The sequence below is a fragment of the Ambystoma mexicanum genome, chromosome 8 (assembly GCF_040938575.1).
Source record: "Ambystoma mexicanum isolate Mex_15411 chromosome 8, UKY_AmexF1_1, whole genome shotgun sequence".
In the NCBI taxonomy this organism is placed as follows: Eukaryota; Metazoa; Chordata; class Amphibia; order Caudata; family Ambystomatidae; genus Ambystoma; species Ambystoma mexicanum.
The window spans coordinates 946,923,960-946,939,894 of record NC_090929.1 but is presented as its reverse complement, the minus strand read 5'-3'; the positions used below and the strand labels follow the sequence as shown (position 1 = coordinate 946,939,894).

The 15,935-nt window shown below is 43.2% G+C and overlaps 1 protein-coding gene across 12 annotated transcripts in view; it reads right to left on the bottom strand.

Moving 5' to 3' along the window:
• The window catches only part of ZNF362 (zinc finger protein 362), a 392,486-nt gene that overhangs the window by 335,536 nt on the left and 41,015 nt on the right, over positions 1 to 15,935 (bottom strand). For 8 of the 12 annotated variants that reach the window (XM_069610840.1, XM_069610839.1, XM_069610846.1 and 5 more), the window contains one exon: positions 9,350 to 9,609. The exons of the other annotated variants lie outside the window; for them this stretch is intronic. The gene's annotated coding sequence lies outside the window, so the exon portion shown is untranslated. The remainder of the gene's footprint in view (positions 1 to 9,349; positions 9,610 to 15,935) is intronic. 12 annotated transcript variants of the gene reach the window in all.

Sequence of the window (15,935 nt, the reverse complement as noted above, 5' to 3'; positions counted from 1 at the left end):
AAAGTGTACAAGTTGAAATTGTCATTTTTGGTGTGAACTGGAGATATGCAGTACGACCACTGTTTTAAACTGAAACACTGAATTCATTAACAATATGCACCACTTTTTTCTCTCCTGGTGGGGTAGTTTGAACTAAATTAAAATGATGCTCTATTATATACAAGGCATAAATAAGTTTTCAAAAATGAATTAGCAGATTTGGCTAATTAAAGTTTTCTTGATTAGCAAACGCACCCATTTGATTAGCAATAGTGTACTCATATTTTTAATGCCACTAGAAGTTATTTCGATCCAAAACATCAAATGTGCAACAATACAGCATTTCTGTGTACCGCTGAAGTAAGATATTAAGTGAGACAAATCAGGCCTTGCAAATTCTTTAAAATTCCACTAGACCTACAGGTTAAGTAATTAGTTTACCCACTCGACCTAAAAGAAAAAGCACTCGACCCAGAGCAGCTGGTGACGAAAAATGTAAATGTGCTTGCTGTAAAAAATTGTGCATGTCGCCACAAACCCACTTTATTTGGTACACTGCTGCCACCAAGAAGCCAGCTATGCACAGTGAAACTTTGTTGACATTTACTGCAACAAAAAAAACAGTAAATGTTACATAAATGTTTCAACCCTCCCCTGCAAATGGTACATGCCCTTCATAAAATCTACTGGTCTATGCAAGGGGGTGAGTGGACTTTGCAAGCTATGGCAGAGTTTCTGTAAACTGTACAAAGTGAATGCTACATGAATGGACACAAATAAATAAATAGATTTAATAAAAAGGCTCTGAAAACAGTTTGGCCAGCTCTTGGACATCACAATGTTCAGATGCATATTTCACAGATAAATGAAACCAGCAGGTCATGTCACAGAACTATATTTGCCATTAAAAGCATGTGGTTGTGTGATCATGCACATTTTCAAAAGTGTTCACTCCTCAATATGATGTGTCTTCTCCAACAAAAGAAAATCTAATTGACACTAATTTAGATACAATAACATAAACTTTACTGTGAAGCATGGAGACAATGCACTGTTTTACAGAAGCAATAATGTAGGTCTTCATTATGCAACAACTTACATTCTTAGGAATAGAATTGGATGACTGTTTTGAATAAAGTGACACATACTGGTCTTTGCCAAAGGGTATATAGGATTAAGTTAGCTTAATAAAATCATCCAGATTGCTTCTGGTTTTTTATTGTTTGCAAATGAAATCTTGCCTTGCACTCCCACACAGGTGTTCAGTACTTAAGAGTGAAGGAGATGATTACTATTGTACTCTCTCTCCATTAGCCTGTTTGAACTTGCAGTGAACAGAGAAGAGGGTGGCAAGAGCCTTGCGAGCCAGAGAGTAATTCAGGGTGAGCATTGCTTTTATTGAACAATGTAACTTAAATAGCTAACTTTGCGACACAGGTGTCAATTTAATTAGCAAACCTACAGAATTGCGTGGCAAATTTCTGTGACACTGCTTATTTTATGCAAACAAAACCCCTACGTTTGTTGTTGGTAAGCAAACTACCTAAACATGGGACATATCACAACACCTTTTAAGTTCTCTAACAGATTCTTTTTTTCCCCAGATTATCCATGGCTCAATAAATTAATTTCAGTTTCATCCGCAATCAAACCTTTCCACAAAGTGACTGGTCTTTGTATTGCTTTAGCATTGGAAGTAGTTACCAGCAACTGGAAGGAAAGGAAACATCAAAAGTATTTCTACAATCTTGGTGGAATTATGTTTGCTCTTACAATGTGCTTAAAAAGTTGCATGAACATCTCCTGAATTTGAAACGAAGTTGACTCCTTCTATAATTAACTTAAAGAAAAGAAATGTTAATTGTTGAAATGGCAGACAATGTAATGTCCTCAAAAGTCCTTAAATTGTTGCACTAATCTATTGTTACTTAGGTATACGTTAAGCTTATAATTGATAGAATTGGTCTATTCCTTTATGTGATCTTTGCCCCCTTTCATAGCTATTTTCTGTAGCTTAAGAACACAAACAAGGGAGTTTCTCTACTACCGGCCTATATCCCGGGTTAGAGTCTCAACCTGAGTCTTTAGCTCACCGTCCTTTCACAGAAGAGAAATATCCACTGCATATCAGTCTTTGTCCTGCTCAAGTGCAGTCCAGCACCGAAATGCCCAGCAATTCTCTTCAAGAGTACCAACAGCAACCCCAGAACAAAATTTCCAATTTGGTGTTCCTTTTATAATGCTCAGTCATATTATTAATTTTGGGATTTTGATATGCTATTGGAGATGTTATTGTTTATCATTTTGAGAATTGTATGGATATGAACCTGTTTCTGAATGTATGCATTTCAACTATGTCTAAATATTAATACAAATCTGTAAACTAAACAACATGTTTCTTCGGGGGGGGGTTGTGAATCAGTTTAGATTCACATGGTAAGCATGGAGGTGGGTATGCAGTTGGGTTGAAATAGTGAGGGCCGAGTTGGATCGTTCAGCGTATCGAACCCATGATGCATAGCATCATCCTGCTCCCATTGCGATCATGTTACGCTTGAGCCATCCTCACGGCTCTGATCATCCTCTTTTTAAGATTAGATTATTCACGGGTCAAAAATACTGTGAGCTATTTAGTTCCTAGCTAGAGCCTAGTAGAGCCTGGTTGGCTTGACACCAACAGCTACATTTAATTTCCCAAGTAAACTGATGATACACAAACATATCCATGAATTGATACAGATATAGATTGCATCTTATATGGGAATTACATTTGTGCAACAACAGCTCATGGTTCTTCAGAGTTGGCTCCCACTTACTTAGTGATGCCTAGTGACCCAGGAACTGCCTTAAACTCCTGTTAGTCCTCAATTAATATTAAACCTAATTTTGATCCCTGTATTACTCCTAGATAATCTCAGGTGCTGGGTTGCATGCACCATTGCGTAATGACCCATTGTTGAAGTGGCCTCGTATGAAGACTAGCCTGTTGTAGAAGATAAATGCATAATGTTGTCATGCCTAATAGACTAGAACCTTTCTCACAGTTTTTGAGTGAAGACTGATAAAGTGGAATATTTACCAGCAAAGCTTGAATACTTGCTTTAGACAGTCAGGATGCGTGTGTATTGTGTGTATCGATTTGTGCTCCCAAGGACTTTTTAGTTTCTGCAAGTGGCAAACTTGATTTGGGTACATTATTGAAAAACCCATTTGATGCTGCTGGTTTATTATCTGCCATGTTTGCTTGAAACATTGCTTGGAGCTGTTCCTATTTATGCAGCATTCGTCTAGGTAAGCATAGACATGTATGTCTGGTCTGTGCAGATGTGCATCTACCCTAGACCGTACCTTTGTGAATTCACAAGGTGCCGAAATGCTAGGCAATTCTCTGAACAAGAGTACCAACAGCAACCCTTTCTCGGTTCTTGGTAGAGGAGCTCCCAGACTTTTTTGTGCATTTTTAGGAACGTTGGGATTTCACCCTAAGTTACCCAGGGACATGGACCCCTTGCTCACTGTGCTTAGAGAGGCACAGCCGCATAGGCTGAAACACGTGTCTGGGGTTGCTGTTAGTACTCTTGTTCAGAGGAGAATTGCCTTGCATTTCGGTGCTGGACTGCTCTTGTGGGTGGGACAAAGACGGATATGCAAATGGATATTTCTCCTCTGTGAAAGATACACTGAGCTAAAACATGGTTGTAGACCCTCCCGAGTTGGCATCTTCCCATTGAACAGGTTATTTGGCCGTGTTCGTCCTCGGTAGAGGGGCTCCCAGACTTTTTTGTACATCCTTGTAAGGGGAGATCCTTAACTTCAGGACCTGAACAAATTTGTTATGGAAAGGTCTGGAACTAGACTACTAGTTAGGTCTTTCATGGGAACCACAAAGTATGTGGATTATACTCTGGTGCTCCTCTTTCATGGTTGAATCTTTACAATCACACCTTTTCGCAGCAGTGCCGTCCGTCACCTAGGCTGGTGCTAACTTTTTGAACACATTTTCTTTTGAGGAATGTTTTACAGCCAAGCGCAAAACTCCATGCAGAAGACTCGCATAACTGTGTCTAATACACACTGATCAGTGGTAATCCATTCCCAGTCTTGGGGAAAACAAGCTAATCTTCCCTGTACCAGTGTTGCCTAGGAGGGTAACTTGAAGAGAAAGCCATTGTTTTGGGGCTGCTCCACCTTTGACGGGACCAGGCTTTCCATGAGAACTTTCCATTTTCTCTTTCCCCACACACCCTCGATAACAGTCATTTTTACCAATGTTTGAGCACATTTTTGCTCTGGTCAGGAAGGTATCTCCTCTTCCTCCATACCACTATATGCACAGATCTGGCTATCCTCTTCGAGCCCCTCTTCCTCTCGCTCACGCCATCGGTCTTGTGGATTTATTGCCGGAGAGTTCTGGAGAGTGTAGTCGTTGATGGAAAATAAGTAACTGGCTTAGCAGTATATTGAACAATGTCTAGGATTGAGTTGGGGGAAAGGTGGCAGGAGTCTCCTTTTCCTTGGTGTGCGTTTTGGCATCCTGCCTCTTAATTTTTTTTTCGGTGCCAGTGCATCCGAGCCATTCCTCTCTGTGCCTTTCCTTAATGATGGTTGTGTCAGTGTCAGCTTTCCAACATCATGCATCTGCTTTTCTGCACCATCTTTCACTTAATGGGCTTCAGCGCCTGTCTTTTTGGCAACTTGCATTTTTTTGGCGAATGTTCACTGATGCGTTTTCAATATCCACTTTTTCAGCACCCAGTATTGTGGTTGCTCTTTGGACTCATTTTTCAGTGTATGATCGCAGCCTTGTTTTCATGCTTTGTGTGGGGTTGTTTCCCTACTCCCAACTCCTGTGTACCTCAATGCAGACAGTTCTCTTTACAGAAGACCTATGCACCCACTTTTCCAACCCTTTACTGCTACATATGGCAACTGGTTGTGCATGTGTTCCCTTTATATGTTTTGTCAGACAAGCTTTGAGACTTCCTCCAGCCTTTTCGATACTATTTTGTTGCTCCTGAGCCCTTCTCCTGGTGGACCCTATGGGGACGGAACGAAGAACATTTCAAGTCAGATTGACTGTCGCTTGGTGGTATGATTCTGCCCCCCCCTACCCCATCAACGTTATCTATTACCTCGCACTGTTCTGCACATTTCATCTTTTGGACCTCCATGGCATATGCTGCTAACCACTGCATTCTGTGGCTTTTAAGTGCCTTTTGCCCTAAAAAGTAACAAGATGTGCATGTGTTCTCTGGGTGGTCTCTAAGCAGAAACGTGTTACACACCCTTATGGGTGTCGTGCCAAGGGAAGCATTTATAGAAGTTTGGGTAGAATTTAAAAGGAGTTCGCTTGAAGGGAGCAATCAATAGCACGGCTTGGAGATCGAAAATGTTCCTGCAAAATGCCACTAGTTTAAACAAAACTGTCCCTTATTACATCTTGGTTGGAACCAGAGAAAGGGCCACTGCCAACTCGCTAGACCCAGGTATAGGGCACACAGTGTTTTGTTGTCATGTTGATGCCATGCATTTATGATGCCGATTTCCCCCTCAGGAGACTGATTGCGATCATTTCAAACGTTCCACTCCACCCCTGAAACCGTACCAATTGCAGAATAAAATACATACGAGGGCTTAGGCACCGAAGGTCACCTGTACACACAAGGTATGGATAGTGCGACAAGAAGACTCCTGTCAATGACTCCTTTTATTTGTAAACAAAACAAATTTTAATACTACAGACCCAACACTAAATCGTGATATATGCACGGCATGCACATATAAACAGATTCACAAGCCCCAAAAATGAGCACTTTTTAGCCACTGGGTAGTGATAATGGCCTCTTGAGCCCCGATTACAAGTTTAGCAGTAATGGAATAACATCCGAATAAGGATGTATACCACTTGAAACCTTTCTTCTCCACCTACTTTTTTGTGGCAGTAAATATCAGGACAGAAAAGAATTGGTGCAAGTGGTAATAAAAAATGCACATTGAGTCCAATTAGACCACAAGAATCAGGAATAACTTTTCGGGTTCGAATTACTTATATATTATAATAATAATGCGAACTTGTAAAGTTACTGCACGTTTACTGCATGCAGTAATGGGATTACCGTTTTGAAGAATTTCCCTATGTCCTTAGTGTCTAAGAAATGGTGTGCTGTGTTTATTTCGACAACTCGGTAGGGCGAGTCACGTATGTCTAGCTAGTAGCTTGAAACTTTAATTCTTTACCCATATATGTATGCTGGTGGGGTCTCATAGCATTTTGGGCCATCTAAAAGAGTTATATGATGATTTTTACTGTACACAACTTCCATTTGCATGGTCTCCAGGCGCTCACCTGGCTGTGTAAGAAAAGTAGGCGGGGTTGGTTAGTGAGTGAAAAGGCATAGGATAGAAGTTGTGCTCTTCTGTGCGTCCGGTTTCTGGGTGCGTTTTGTTCTGTGCACTGGGCTTGTTATATCTGTGTTTGGTTGTTTGCAACTGCTTGGTCTTGTGTCTAGATCATGCCTTTACAAAGTATGAAAGCAGCTCACAGAAAGCAAAGGACAACTGTATGGAACGTACTGGGGTGGAAGTAGTCCAGCATCATCTTTTGAAATTTTTTGTGGCCAGTGGGGAGTGGGAAAGGGTTGAAAAGGTTTCCCTCACTGACAAGTATTTGCATTCATGTAATCTATACAAGGCACACGCTAGTTCTGACGAAACCTAAACACTGTGCTCACTAAGAACTTTCCAAAGTTGTGTTTCTGAAAAGTTGGAAAAGTAACGTCTTGGGAATACAAAAATAAAGAAGTGGACAATTAAAATCTAGAGGAGAGGTCAGCTTTAAAAAAACATACTGCCCATTTGTACTTTTAATTGGGTTTGAAGGGGTAAATAGCTATTACTATAAAACTATTTAAGAAGACTGAAACAAAGGCAATTAGACTATTTGCTAATCAAATTAACCTTCTGAAACATTTATTAATGTCCAAACGCCACTATTTCTAGAATTGTCATATTTCAGCGAGATTGATGGTGGTTATGGTTATATTTTGTCTAATATACACGTCTGTGAAAGATAAATTGGCACCCACTTTGGCATTTTCTGATTGGCTCAGCCAATGAGAAATTAGAATTTCAGGCACTATAAGCCCGCATTTGTGTGTAAATTCTCATAATTAACCAGATGGGCCTATGAGAAGGTCCTTGGTGTTGGCGTCACCATGCTCCCTTACTTTCTCCTCTCCGGGCACAGCAGTGACTGGGGTGCTCTCCCCTGCTCCACACCCCACCTCTCCCCGGTTCCTTCTACATGCAGGAAAGGCTGTTCATCCACTCATCTGCTTTTTTAATGTGACGTCTCTACAAACGCTGTTACGCTCACAGCCAACCCAACGCAGCATCACCTAGTACAACCAGGATTAAATGGCAGAGTCTTTTCTGTATTGGGGCGGGGGGGGGGAGAAGGGGGGAGCGTCCAGCCCAGTCTGCTAAAAACCTTAGTGCCAGGGCCAGAATACACCCCAAGCTATCCTTATAAAGTCAGGCTTTCCAAGTACCCAATAACTGGGAATTACACCATCACTGGGTGCCAAGTCTTAATAAAGATATAATGTTCTGCCCATCTTTAGCTTTGTCTTCCTTCCAAGTCGTGTTCCAAACGTATTACTGAATAAAAGTTGAATTCTGGTTGTGGTTTTTTTTTGTTTTAAAGGGGGATCCCCCTCTCCAACTCCCCGTATCACTCGCTTCCCACCATCTAAACCTTTCCTATTTAAGCCATTGTTTTTGTTGGATTTGACAAGAATGCCTGCCATGGTATTTTTGCCTCAAATATTCAATTACCGCCATGAAGACCCGTAAACCAGCAGCCATTTTGAATTTCACGGTCTAAAATCTTAGCTACACCTGCCTCCCTGGTTCTTCATTACTTTCAAAATATTAAACACCAAGCTCTATTTTAGGTGCTGTGTTTCTCACTTCTGATCTGATGATGGGATTAACCCCTCTTAAAAAAGAATTTCCTGACGCCATCCGTCGTTCTTCAATTGCTTACTAAGTCAATTCTTTCATGCTGTGGACGTCTCTCCCTTTCAGCATCTTATGTGTGAAATTATAATCTTGTCAACCACCACACAGTTTCCTGTTAACATCACGTTTCTGGCTTTTTATTGTTACTTAACCTTTCATAGACTTCTGTAGAAACACTGGTCATCAAATCTGCTGATGGAGAACCAAGTTGGGTTGGCAGAAGGCTTTGAAACGGCCCACCCATCAACAATGGAAATCTGCTTAATAATGTTGAAAGTGGGGACATAAACCTTTAATACTGACTCAATAAACAAGCATTGGCAGTGCCAACAGTTTTGGCTTTTGTGTAGGCATTGGGCAGACATTTGCCAGGCAGTGCCGCAATGGTACCACCTGGCCTATATGAAGGTAACGGCTGGAAAATGGTGAGAGTACCTCGGCATATGACAGCAGTGCATGCAAATGACCATCTAATACCTGCACACAAGCCAAAACTGTTGGCTTGCCAATGCTTGTTTTTAACAGGTCTTCAGTGCAAGGAGACACGTACTGCTTACAAATCAAGTAGCTGCAGGTACAATTGGTTATGACACTTTATTTGATTTTGCACTAGTAATGCATTTGTAGCTGCAATTAAGCCATTAACTCTCAAAAGACAGTTTAGAAAGAACACTGGCAGCAATACATTGATGATACCCCTTGATAAAGCTAGCTCAAAGGGAGCCTAAAATGATCTGTTTTGGGCAAGGAGGGGGCAGAAGTGGGTGAGAATTGCCATAGGGATTAGCATGACCATGGGCAGTCAATAGGTGGGTCATTATAAATAACCAAACACCACCCACAAACTGGGTGTCCCTCCTCCGATCCCATTTCCCTACTAGCTGTACTTAAAAGCAATAGTTTGGTGTTTTAGGTGGAGCGTTAGCAGAACTTAATATACAAATTAATGGAAAAAAGGGTCATGCCAATTAAACGTTTTAGAACCACAGATTTAATGCTGTTTGGATAAATAGACCTGCAGAAAGTGTGAAACTAATTAATGACCACTCCACTTTTCTGTTGCGAACACACCCTTAGGCGCACTAATCTTGCCCCATAGTGTAAAAAACAAGTACATTCATACATAATTGGAAATTATGACATTTCCTAATCAAAACATTACATTTTCTTTTTGACCATTTTCCATTCGATTTTGTTCTTCCAGTCTATGGGCTTTTAAATAGCTTCCTTTCCCCGTCTGTATGGAAAAGGTGGGGCTGCTCGGCTAGAAAGACGTTACTCAATAGAAATTGCTCTCAAGAGGAGAGACATATTTAACTTTTATTTGTGCCATTTCACTCATACTCACAAGGCAGATTCAGACGCCACGGGGCCGCAGTTGCCTGGCGAGTAGTGCAGGTGGTGGTCCAGATTGGCGGCGAGCAGAGCAGTCGGCAGAACCCCTCTTAGCTTAAGAAGATCGGTGCCAAGTCCAGACAAAGGTATTTTTCGTTTAGCCAAAGGTCTATGAATAGATCTATCTCATGAGCCGCTAGAATTGGCTGAACTCAACACTTATTTCTTAAAGGGTTGGAGATGAGTAGGAGGAAGTGGAGGCACTCGTCTTAGCTGAAATAAAAAATAAAAAAACACATTCTTTTTCACGCAAACTGACAAATTACCTTAGCAGTTTGCATTATTTATTTATAGCATGTACTTTTCAAGAGTTTTCACTCCCAATAGGGATAGTAACAACAGGTTCGAGTTAAAGTACAGATGGGCCCAGAGGTCTAGTTCATAATAGTAGAGCATTCCTTAGTTGCTGTCCACCAAGAGCAGAAGGTGCTTGCAGAAAAGAGCGTAGTTTTAGTATCTTCTGAAAGACAGAACAATACATCTTGCATAGTGGGGAAATCAGAATACACATCCCTCTACTGCCGCATCTGCCAAACCGCACTAATCCTTTCTAAAAAAGGGCCACAAAAATTGCACCTGGAAGTGATCTGTGTGGTAAAGAGCTTATTTAACTGAACACCTGAACGAATGTCCCACGATTAAGCCAAACTTGGTACAAAGGTCAAGGCGTAAAGAAGAGGCACTAATCTTGTGCTCTCTCTCCCTCTACCATCCCGCATAACAAGCTGCTCAACCGCTATGCTTACCAACTGAAGAGGACACTGGAAGAGACCATATACATCTGCATGCGTCATAAAAATGAGGGATCCAATGAGCAGATGAGATTAAGTCACAGAACATACAATTTTCATGGTCAAGCATCATTAAGGCAAACCTGTAGACCAGGAACATTAACCAGCACATTAGGACTATGCAACATGTTGGATAAGGGCAGGTACCCTATTGACATTTGAAGATCCTAGCAAATTCAGGAAGATAATTTTTTTAAACCTTGGCACAGCTCTTTTTTCTGACCCCACCGCCCCCCCCAGCCACCACTGTTATCTACAAAGTTCAGTTTCTGCTCTTTTTTTCCATCATATCTGCTTTTGGAACAATACTTGAGGGCTAGATGTTTGGCGTCATGAAACCATACAGATACATGATGTATCGGCCACTTTTACTCCCTAAAAATAGACAAATACTTGAATAAAATAAAAATAGGGAGTACAAAAACTCCCAGCAAAAAATTGGTAACATGCATAGAACTTTGTGCCCCTCCTTTCACCCACACAACTCCATGGATATGTTTGGACCAATAGTACACGTAGTACCACAGGAAGAAAGTACTATTATAGCTGCCTGGCCGAAGGCAATAAACATGTATCTTTTAAGGTGAATGAATAACTAGATGCAAAGAAATAACAAAAACATTTCCATTTTCCAATTAAAACATTTTTCCTCGCCTATAAAATACTCTCATTGGACTTGCATTTTTACTCCCTAAAAAATCATTTTACTCCTAATTTTAACAAATAGGGAGTAAAATACTCCTACTTCCAAATCTTGTCGGGAGCACTGGTGTCATGTGACTACTGTCAATAACATTGCACTGTGGGTTGCCAAACTGACAAACATAAGCAATATCAAATACCAAAGATACAGAAGCACCCATGCAGGATTAGTTTCACCAATGTGTCCAAATCTGCCTGCACTGAAAAATGATGCGATAGTTGGCGTGATCAATTAATAAAGTGTGACAAAGTCCCATGTTGTGGGCTAGAGCATGGGTCTGTGGAAGCCCTAGGGACCTGGAACCACCCCTTGCTTCGTGATGTAGGACCCAGAGGCCGCAAATTGTGGATCCCTCAGGTCCCCAGCTCCTCCCTAACCCGTGTATTGGTGCATCAGCCTCCCCATACCAATTACCCGCCTTGGGCATGCTGGATCGTGGACGACAGGCCCTCAGACACCCTAATGCAGTGGTTTTCAAACTGTGGGGATGCCCACCCTCCCTCCCCCTACAACAGGCGGGTGAAGGATGTCCAGGAGGGGCACAAGGCTCCTTTAAAAACAGTCCCTGTAATCCCTTTGTATAGCTAATATAAGCAGTTCAAGCTTGTGGGGGCCCTGGAAACAATATTTTTACTAGTTGGGGACTCAGCCTTAAAAAGATACGAATTCTACTGCCCTAATGCAACAGCAGACCCTTGCTGTTGAGAAGGCGGACCGCAGTAGTACACACTGTCTATGGCCCTGTTTTGTTAGAAGGGAGACCCCGAATATAATTTAGAATCTGATAAGATCACCTAAGACACAAGCTTCTGTATAAGAGTTGAGAGATAACCCCTTACAGAGAGAAACTGCCATGGTGTGGAGAAACTAAAAAGTGTGAAAGACTTCCCTGTGAAAGAGTTTGTGTTTGGCCATCATTGTAATAAGAGTGAAAATACTGGAGGCTCTGGCCTCCAGAAGCAGGAACCTAAAAGTACCAGTCTTTGCTTCCTTCAAAGACATGGCCTGCGTAAACTGCAGTCAGCTCCTCCTATCTGCTAGCTTAAATGGCGAAAGGGTGCAGTCAGACTCCCACAGAAGACACTTGGCACTACACTGCAGTATAACTAAGCTCAGACACGCCACCTTTTATACTGTTGCACAACAGGCATTACATTGTACACGCTAAGACGAGAGTCACCTGGTAAAAGTCAAATTAAAATCCAACAGGGTCAATCCGAATCCTCGGTTGCCCCAGAGGCCCTGTGCAGGCAATTGTACCATTAGAGGAAACAGGTGGGCAGGGTTGGCCCTATACAAAGAAACACAGATCTTTGGCAAGCATGGGAGTCAGAAGTGCGTAGCAGTATAGAGATAGTGCATTATGAACCAGCGAGAATAGCAAAAACAACAAAGAGATGGAACATAGCATATGTTGAGGAAAGAAGGGGAAAAAGACAAATTGAACAGCAGTACAGTGAGTAAGTGTGTTGAGTGATTGGGGGGCTGGAGCAGAAAAGGATGGGGGGACGCCCAGTACTAACTTTAGGTGAAACGAAGCAGTGGAAAATGCAGAGACACCAACAAAGAGAAGGACATCGCAGAAGGGTCAGAAGGCCAAACAGTCAGATGGGCAAGTGCTCCCAGGGAGAACCCTAGAGACAAAAGTCGTTATAGAAGAGGAGAAGAGGAGGGGTCGATAAAGTGGATATACAGGACTATAGAGGGAATTTAGGGAAACCTAAAAAGGGGCAAGACCCTTCAGCCAGGTAGAAGCATTGATCGACTGCCAGGGGAGATTGGAGTGGTAAGGGGAAATAAAATGTAGAAAAAGGTTGTTGTCTGAGCAAAGGGGTATGTGGAGGAAAAGTCAAGTCCAGAAAGAATTCCCCATGGAGAGAATACTGTGACCTGGTTGAGGAACCCAGAAATTGACTTTGTCATGAGTAGTAACATACCCAGGACAAGAAGTCGGGGTACTACACCCTCGCCATTAAAATAGAATTGCATGGCCCTTAAAACCCTACTGTTTGCGAAACATGATGCATGCTAGAGTAAGGCAATGACAGGGAGTGAATGACCGAAGGACTATTGTCGGACAAGAAAGCTTGCTCTTAGTTTATGAAACCTACCCCATTTTTCCAGCCCACTTTTATCCTTTTACTTTGTATTTTGTAAAAACATTGCTCTTTACAACAGCATCCATGGTTTTGATCCCTGGGCCTCATGATCAAAAATAACTGATTGATGGTTACTTCAATGTAACTGATACATCCTCAGTTTATGAGAGTGAAAAAGTCAGGTGTATTTACTGAGCACCTACTACAGAAACTGCGGTCCATGTACCCACATGGGGTTGCCAATGTACAGTGCACACATGTAGCAGAATTAGGAAGATAAACATATGAACACAGCCACCCTGGTGATTCAGAAATTAACAACGTTTACCATCTCTACTACACACAAGAATAACTCAAATGCATCACAAAAAGAAAGGATTGTGATCTAAATCATTAGAGATATACATTCCCTGTTTGGATTGGATTCTCTGCTCAACTGCCCCTTCATCAAACAATCAAATACACCTTTCGAATGGAGTGTGTCCTCCCACGTATTCCCCATCTTTGATATTTCCAATATCAAAGATGAGGAATACGTGGGAGGAACATCCAGTCAACAGAACATTACCAGGGGTACGTAACTTGTTCCTCGAATGGATTGTGTCCTCCCATGTATTCCTTACCTTTGATATTTCCAATATCCAGCTTTGCTGCTTCCGGAGCACCTTCAAGCCGTGTTGATCGGACTACATATCCAAGTAGTTTTGTAGTTCTTTCACCTTATTAATTTGCAAAGAGGCGTGTGAGCGCCGGGGCATGAGTCAAGCCGGTCTGTTCTGGGTATGGGCAAGAAGCGAGACTGCACTAGATTCACAATGTAAGGGGCTGCAAGTAAACAGCGACATGGATCTCCTTCAGGCCCCAATTCTTCCTGACTTTCAGGAACTTGTATTAAGGGGCAGCAGGAAACAAGCAGAGATAGTCGCTCATTACCTGCAGGAGCCTATTCCCTTAGATATCACCCTCAAACCAAATGCTGTAAAGATACAAAGTCCTCTATCAAGAAGTCCTTCCTCTGTGCCAGTGAGCATGAATGAGGTAAACTGTGAGAGAGCAGAACCAGACCTACTAAGGTGGGAGGGGGGGGGAAGAGCATGACCCCCATGGGAATAAATGCCTCTGTGAAAATGGATCTGGATGAAGCAAATATTCTTGATAAGCCAAATCCTTCCCACTCTACACAGACTAATGATCCAGCAACCAACGTAGTGCTAAAAATCATGCTACTTAACACAAGATCACCGTTAATGCATGCAACTGACGTTGCTGCTTATATAACTGAAGAGGATTTAGACATCTGTGCTATCACAGAGACCTGATTATTTAAAGTAGCCGGACCCACCCTATCCCCGACAATCCCAAATGGATACAACATTTTGAGGCAAGATGGAGAAGAAGGTAAAGACGGCTGAGTAGCTTGCATTTTTAAGACTACGTTAGACATTACTTTGCAGATCCATTTTATTAGGCATATAAGTGGCCAGCATTATTGTATATTTGTTCCATTGCTGAGATTCATAAAAGGCCAATTAAACCATGCACCTTCCTATCAGTCATTATTGAATTGGCCATGGAGGAGCTGCTGAATTTATTGAAATAAAGTGTTGGGTACTATTGCCCTTCAATCAATAAGTAGGGGCACTCCATATAAATTATATTTACGGTGGGGGACATAATCTGGGTCATTTAAATCTTGAGGTATGGGGGAATGAATAGAGACTCAAACCGCAATCCTGCTCTCCTGTAATGAGAGGTTGCGCGGGGGCGTGGCCTGATGTCCACGGAGTGAGGACGCGAGTTCCCTGAGCTCCGTCTGGGCCGCAGCAGTCTGATCCTTTTCTAGGTGCTTCTGCCCACAGACACCGCATCCGAGGAGATCCACCGGCGGCCGAAGCGGGGGACCTTGTCTTCCACCCAACCCCGACGAAAATCGGGGCCTGAGAAGCTTCTACCGCGACCCGGCGCTGGCTCCCCCTTCTTCCCGGGCGAGGCACACAAGATGGCGGCCGCCTCGCGTTGACAACCCAGCGGCTCGCACTGGATCCGGGAGCCAGCGACTCGCTGTCTCGAGCAGCCCCACCCTGCAGTCGAGTGCACCCCGGCCCGGGCCACTCGAGGGCACTGTCAGGACCCGGTGCAGCAGCCAAGAAGGGCCAGAAGGAAGATCGCTACGCGGTCGATAGACACGGGGAAGAAGGTGGCGACGGCATCAAAGAGGCAAGATGGCTGCCGCGAGGAACAAAGCCAAGCACGCTACTCTGGACCCCTTTGTAACATCCAAGCCTGCTGCTCAATCCACACCGAAGACCTCACCAGCACAAGATGCCCCTGGAGATGAGACCAGACATAATCAATTGCTTGAGGCGATCGCGGCCCTGAGGACATTCATCGATACGAAAATCGGGGAGGTTAAGATGGACATACAACTTATCAGGCAAGATGCCCGCAACTTAACGGAGCGTGTCACCATAGTCGAATCCTCCCAGAAGGACATCTCAGATGAGACGACGTCTCTACAGAAAGAGGTAGCGGACCTCAAACGGAAAGTGCACTTCTTGGAGGCAAGATCCGAAGAAGCAGAGGGTCGGGCCAGACGGAACAATATCAGGATCCTGGGCGTACCGGAGGGGTCGGAGACCATGGATCCGACGGCTTATGTGGAATCCCTGATACAGCAGGAAGTAGGGGTGTCGAAACTCTCGCAGGGATTCGCCATTGAAAGAGCTCATAGATCCCTCCAGAAGCGGCCCCCGCCTGGATCCCACCCCCACCCCATCATCGCCAAGGTCCTCAATTTCCGCGACCGAGAGGTGATCCTGAAATTCTCGAGGGAAGGAGGTATAATCGAGCGGGGTAACTCAAAGATTACCATCTACCCCGACTATACCCAATCGGTGCAGAGAGCAAGGAATTCCTTCGTCCCCATCAAGGCCCAGCTGAGGACAC